This window comes from Hylobates moloch, unplaced genomic scaffold (genome assembly GCF_009828535.3).
Source record: "Hylobates moloch isolate HMO894 unplaced genomic scaffold, HMol_V3 SCAFFOLD_9, whole genome shotgun sequence".
Lineage (NCBI taxonomy): Eukaryota > Metazoa > Chordata > Mammalia > Primates > Hylobatidae > Hylobates > Hylobates moloch.
The window spans coordinates 70,010,414-70,017,198 of record NW_026652284.1 but is presented as its reverse complement, the minus strand read 5'-3'; positions in this window follow the sequence as shown (position 1 = coordinate 70,017,198).

Sequence of the window (6,785 nt, the reverse complement as noted above, 5' to 3'; positions counted from 1 at the left end):
AAGGTTGAGACAGTTAAGACAAATTCCCCTGAGAGATGGCATTGTCAGTCACAGTAAGAGATACTTTGTGTTTTCGACTCCTAGCCAGTGGGCTAGCTGAGCTGCCTGATGCAAGCCTAACAACTTGCACCCCCAATGGCTGGCAGAGACCAGAGATAATATTTTCGCTAGTCACAAAGCTGAGCTCTCAAGACATAAAAGAAAATAAAAGGAGAATCTTACTGTGAATTTGCTCCTTATAACAAATAATACAAAAGAGAAACAAGGAAAACTAGAACCATTCCTGAAAGTGTGGATCAGTGACCAAGGAGTAGCCAGATCCAAATTGAAAAGGGTCACAATTCAAAGAACCAATTGTTACATTTTTCTTCTGCCAATCTGAATTTGGAAAGGAAGGAATAAGGAAAATTTTTTTGTCTTCCACTCTCAACCAGACACTATAGACAGAGACCCAGGATAACTGACTTTGTTAAGAATTCCTGCCTTCTGCCAGCTTTTGTCAGTTCTCCCAGGATCACCTCCTCAGGCTCCAGAGCAAGTGGAGCAACCCAGTCTTTGTTTGTTCAAGATGGAGTCTTGCCTTGTTGCCCAGTCTGGTTTTGATCTCCCAGGCTTAAGTGATCCTCCCACCTCAGCCTCCTAAGTAGGCATTCCCATCTTTTAGATTCTCATCTTTATTCCAAGAAACTGTAGAGATGGAAAAACTCTACTTCCATCCTCTTAGGATCCTGGCTGAGTCTGAAAATTAAATTGCCATAAGATATATCAATAGAAGAACAGCACACAGATCTGTTTAATACAGGTTTTATATTGCACTGGCATCTTCATAAAGACATGAAGACCTAAAGGATCAGTTAAGTGTCAGTTACTTACATACTGAATTGGACAAAGAATGATTGTGAAGACACAACTAAATTATGTGGGGAGGTTAAAAGATAAGAATTATTTTAATAGGTCTGTATATAGTTCTCTTGGTCTTGACTTCTCGTCCTTGAGGATGAGGATGTTGCATCCTTCACATGGGAATTTCATCTTCTGGGTTTAAGAAACAGCACAGAGTTCAGAGTGATCTTTTTGCACCTGCTGTTTTTCAAATGCCTTTCATCCAAATAGTCAATAGTCAAAATGTCATATTTTTTTAACTCCTTCAATTTTAAGATGCAATTTTATTTATCACTAAGGAAGAAATAAAGCTGCCTATACTTTAACACAATGATTTCTTATCATTTATTATATTTGTTTTATACTTAGTTATTTTAGAATTCTTTAGACATGAATTTTTATTATTTATATTTCTAATGCCTGTATAAAAAGAAAAATACAAGCAAACCACTTTATATTCAGGATCCAAATCTCCATGTTACTCTTTTACTTGGAGTTGTTTATGTCCACATTTCTCTAAATAATTTTGTCTCCTGTGCTATCAAGGATAAAATGTTATCCTTCTTTCAGTGGGAGTGGCTAAATCCCAGTATGTAAATTTTGAAACGTGTGTTCTTTTTCTTTTTTTTTTAATTATACTTTAAGTTTTAGGGTACATGTGCACAATGTGCAGGTTAGTTACATATGTATACATGTGCCACACACGGGGGCCTGTTGTGGGGTGGGGGGCAGGGAGGGATAGCATTAGGAGATATACCTAATGTTAAATGACGAGTTAATGTGTGTTCTTGATCTTGCCAGAAGGATGTCAATAGAAATTTCTCAGGGAATAGCCAAGACTGTTATTTTTTCTTCAAATGATCACTTTTAGAGCTTGTGAACCAAAAATGTGGAGGGGTACTGTGATCCAGTTGTTGCTACCAGGTGTACCCACTGAGTTCACATACACGAAGACAATGAAAACTACTGCCTAGCCAAAAGTGAAATTTGACATCATGGGTTGTATGTTGCATTACAAATTCAGAGATTTAAAAATTTTTTTAAATGTGCATCATAGAACTAATGAAATATAGTTTGTAATGTTGAATACAATTTTAAATGATTTATATATTTTGATCCTCTTGCTAGCAACCATCTTTTGCTAGAACGAAAGACTGTTAGAAACAATCTTTTTTTCAATATAATTGTAGTAACAATGTTACTTATATTTGAAAAGAATATATTCTCTATGTCTGACTATCCGGGAATGGTTAAATAAGATGGGGTAGATTCACACAGAATGCAAAACAAGTGTACAGACTTGTATGGTTTCAATTATATGTATTAAAAAATGCCCAAGCCTTATGTTTGAAAAAAAGATAGGAAGAAAACACATCAACATGTTATCTTTATTTGTGTTTGGCATGATTTAGTATTTGTTTTTGCTCTTTACCTTTCAGTATATTTTAAAATTTTCTTTTTAATTTTTTTAATTTCTAAAAGTGTATACTACTTTTATTGTTGATTTAATATTTTTGATGTTGTATTATTATTTAATGAAAACCACAATCCCATATCATATAATACGGTTTTAGTTATCTAGATTTTCCATTGTTATCATATGCCGTAGGAATTTAAAAACCTTGTAGATAGGAAGATATTGGTCAGGATGTTTAATATGTGTATTCCTTTCCAGGATCTTTAGCTGGCTACAAAGTGTAATTCTTTCAGAAACTTAGAATATAACATTTCAGTCTGAAAACATCATCGCAGACTAATTAGTTCAACTGCCTTTTTAGTTCCAAGCATTATTCTGTCTCTCCATGATTTAGAAATAGCAAGGCATGTTACTAAATTATCACCTGCTTAGTCCTGTGAATGCCTAAACAATACAGACTTATCTAAAATAAATTTTGTCTTTAACTTTCCGATGACATTTTCATTATCTCAGTTCTAGTAACTTCTCTGTTAACATTATCACCTTTCTTGTGTATAACCCTAGATTATATTTTGCAAAATGGTAACCATGTGTTTCAGACAATTCTGATTTCAAGTCAGTTATTTTATCCCCATAAGTACATTAATCTCATTTTGTGCCTTGGAAATTCCAAATCCAAAAGTCATTGAAAGGGAAAGAAATATGAGATTTGCTTTGAAATCAAGATAGCTAAATTTCTATCCTGGCTTTGGGGAATGAGGCAGTTTTATGAATTTTAAGGGTTTTAGCAACATCCATATTCAAACACAGATATGGAAACACATATCAAAGTTTAAGAAAATGTTTCTTTTATTTACACTCTATTATTCACACTAATGTTGCCTCCCATAGTACTGAAATAACTAAACAATAGTATTTTTCACATATATTCAGTTAAGGAAAGGATGTTAGAATCCATGTGGTACTGGAATATGGGATCATTTGACTTTGTCATCTTACCTTTGTCATATTATCTAGCAGTGCTACTGGGAAAGTTACTTATATTCTCCCAAACTTGGCTTCCTCAGCTGTAAAATAGTAAAATGATAATATTTACCAGAGCAAATAACAGGCCTTTGGGTGGATCACTACAATTTCCCTCAACTACAGCTTGATAAAACACTTCCTCTTTATAGTCTTATCAGTTCATATTCTTTTGCTATTTCACCTCTGATCTGGAAATGCCAGAGAGGGTACAGTCCTTCCAGGCCTTGTGATTCTTCACAGGGTGCTGTATTACATAACAGAAACATGCCTCATGAGTAAGATAAAGGTTTCCAGACTGGTTTTGCCAAGAAAGTGTTTGGGGATACTTTGTGTGTGCCATCTGTAGTTGCAAATACTGCAAAGTCAAAAACACTTGTAAACAGTGGTCAGGGCACTGTCTTGACTCTGAGAATAGCTGCAGGGAGATTCTTCATAGCCATAACTCAGCATGTATTGCTGCCTTTAAATGTGTAAGAAGTGAGTATAACCCCTAGATAACTAACATCTTATACACCGAGCTTAGGAGTGAAAGTTGTAATAGCTTGCCAAGCTCACTCAGTGGAAATAAAATTATACTATGTAGTTTTCTTTTAACCTGTGTTTTTCTTTGATGGAAATACGAACTTTCCCCAGATGTGCCAATGCCAACAATAGAATGAAAAAATAGCCAGGACAAGCTGCTGCTGAATACTGTTTTGGGTCATAAGGAGTGTCAGAAATCACTCTGATGTCTCTCCATCTAAGCCACTGAAGGCTATACTTTACCCAACTCAAATCATTTCCAGTAGAAAATATTTTAGAAGTGGGAAAAGAAAATGCTTGGTTTTGTAAAATGGTTTACTTTTAAATCTTATTTTAGGTGTTGATTGACATTGGCTTCAGGATTCACATGAATCCACTTTTATTTCAAAGTGTTTCATGCATCTCCTCCAGCACCCCCCAGCCCCTAAAAAAAAGGTTAAGAAACACTGGTCCCATCTGAATAGGGGCACCCTGTCTGACTGGGAGTTGATTTTCCAAGTCAGCAGAACCGAGGGCAATTATCTGGAAGCGATGCTGCCTGCATTGGCAGCCTGTACCGAGAGGGCTGGACCCACTTCAGAGTCTGATTATACCAAAGACAAAGAATTGTTGGCATCATCAGTTCCCTGAACAAGCAACAAGTGGGCATTCCATTCCAGGGTGGACCGAGTGACCTCATGATCCTTCCCCAACTGTGAGAAAGTTACTTGTAGCTCAGCTATTAGGAAACAAAGAAAGTTTTATATGTTGTGAAAACCGTAGCTTGACAGAGATTTTATTTGGTCAAGAGTTTTATTGACTGAGAAAAACTAAAAATGTTTTAAAGTATGCTTTGTTTGAAATATTAGATATATCTATATACTCAAAAAATTTTTAAATTTATTAAACACTTATTGAGCATTTGCTGTGTGCCAGGCACTTTGTTTGGTATGCGAAATCCAAAAATGAGTAGGACATGCTGTCCTCAAGGAATATGCAGTTTACTGGACAGACATTTAAGTATTAGGTCTGTTAAAAAATAAGACAACTTTAGTCTCTCTGATCATTAGAATATTGTCTACTAACACAAGGAGGCGGAGTGATACAGAGGAAATATCAGGAATTTAGAATCCCAGAGACCCGGTTTTAAATGATGAGTCTATATATGTTAGCAAGCCATGTGAATTTAAGTTATTTGGTCTCTCTGAGTCTCAGTCCCTCATCTTTAAAATGAAGCTATGACATTTTTCTGATTGTGCTGATGTAAGGATTAGACATACTATTTGTAAAGAGTTTAGCATGCTACCTGGCCCAGAGTGAAAGATCAGTAAAGTGGGTCTTGTATTAATCCTATTACTTTAGTAACAATAATATTGATTAGTGACTCCTCTTAGGGTAGGCAAAGTAAATGTCTAGGAAAAAAGTTCCCTAAGCCTTGATTAAATACCTTACTTTTGAAGAATACATCACTTTTCTATATTTACTAAGGGCAGAGTGTTAACTAAAAAGATAGCATAAATTCAGACAGATATTGTATTTCCAGAAACAAACGTAGTGTCAATGTGAGGCAGTAATGGTTAGAGAACTAGACTAGGAGTTCTGGCTCTGGTTCGAACTCTGCCTCACAGTGACTGAGAGAAAGTTAGGCAAGCCTCTTAATGGAATAGGGCCAAGGACCTTGGGAGTTGTGGGGCCTTGGGAGAGGCCATCAGCAGCCTCAAGCTCCATCCAATCTGAGTGAAATAGCGTACCTGCTATGCAATGGTGCCTACAAAACCAGTTCTTCAGCTTTGTGGCCAGGTTGCCATGCCAACGCCCTACCTGCACAGAAGATCTGGGGCTGCCACCATCACCCTACTTTTACAATCTCAGTTTCTTCTTCTAAAAATGAAAATAATGCCAGTCCAACTACTTTAAAAGGTTAGTTGAGAGGATGAAATTATATACATGCAACTATTTAAATAAACAATACCTTTTACTAATGTTTCTCAACTAACCTACCTGAGTCTATGTCATTGGGGGGCGGGGGGCACTGCTTGTTAAAAGAGCAGGTTCCTGGGTCCCATCCTAGACCTGCTATATGAGAATATTTGAGAATTGCGCCTAGGTTTCTGCGTTTTAACCATGGTCCTCAAATGATTCTTATACACATTGAGTTAGAGAATTTTTGCCTCATTCAAATGTGTTATATAGTTATGACTAAAATATTGGATTGCACGCGGAAAGGGATTATCTTCAGAACTAAAGTTTGGAAACAGTAAGTGACCTACCCAAGGTTACTTATGAGGTGGTAGAAAAAGGGCCCCAATCCAGTCATCTGTAAATCTAGCTCTCCTTATACAACATCAAGTTTTTTTTTTTTTTTTTTGAGACAGAGTCTCGCTGTCACCCAGGCTGGAGTGCAGTGGCGCGGTCTCGGCTCACTGCAGGCTCCGCCCCCCCGGGGTTCATGCCATTCTCCTGCCTCAGCCTCCCGAGTAGCTGGGACTACAGGCGCCCACCACCTCGCCCAGCTAATTTTTTGTATTTTTAGTAGAGATGGGGTTTCACTGTGTTAGCCAGGATGGTCTCGATCTCCTGACCTCGTGATCCGCCCGCCTCGGCCTCCCAAAGTGCTGGGATTACAGGCATGAGCCACCTCGCCCGGCCTCAAGTTGTTTTTTTAAGAAAGGATTATATGAATAAAAAGAGCCTGATTAAAAAATCACCACTTCCATGCTAGACAGGGGCAAGTGGTGGTGGTTCTGAGAGTTTGGCAGGGATGATTCTCTAAGGATCAGACTAAAAGAACAGCACCTGGTTGATCTCAGCCGCTGGCTGCTACTTCCTTTTTATGTTCTCCTCTAGAACATGTGTTCCCCGGGGCAAACGAGCAAATACTGAGAAAATAGGGAAGTTCCACTTCATGTACTCTTCTAAGACTTCAACCTCAGTAGCTTAACTTTCCATCACAGATCCC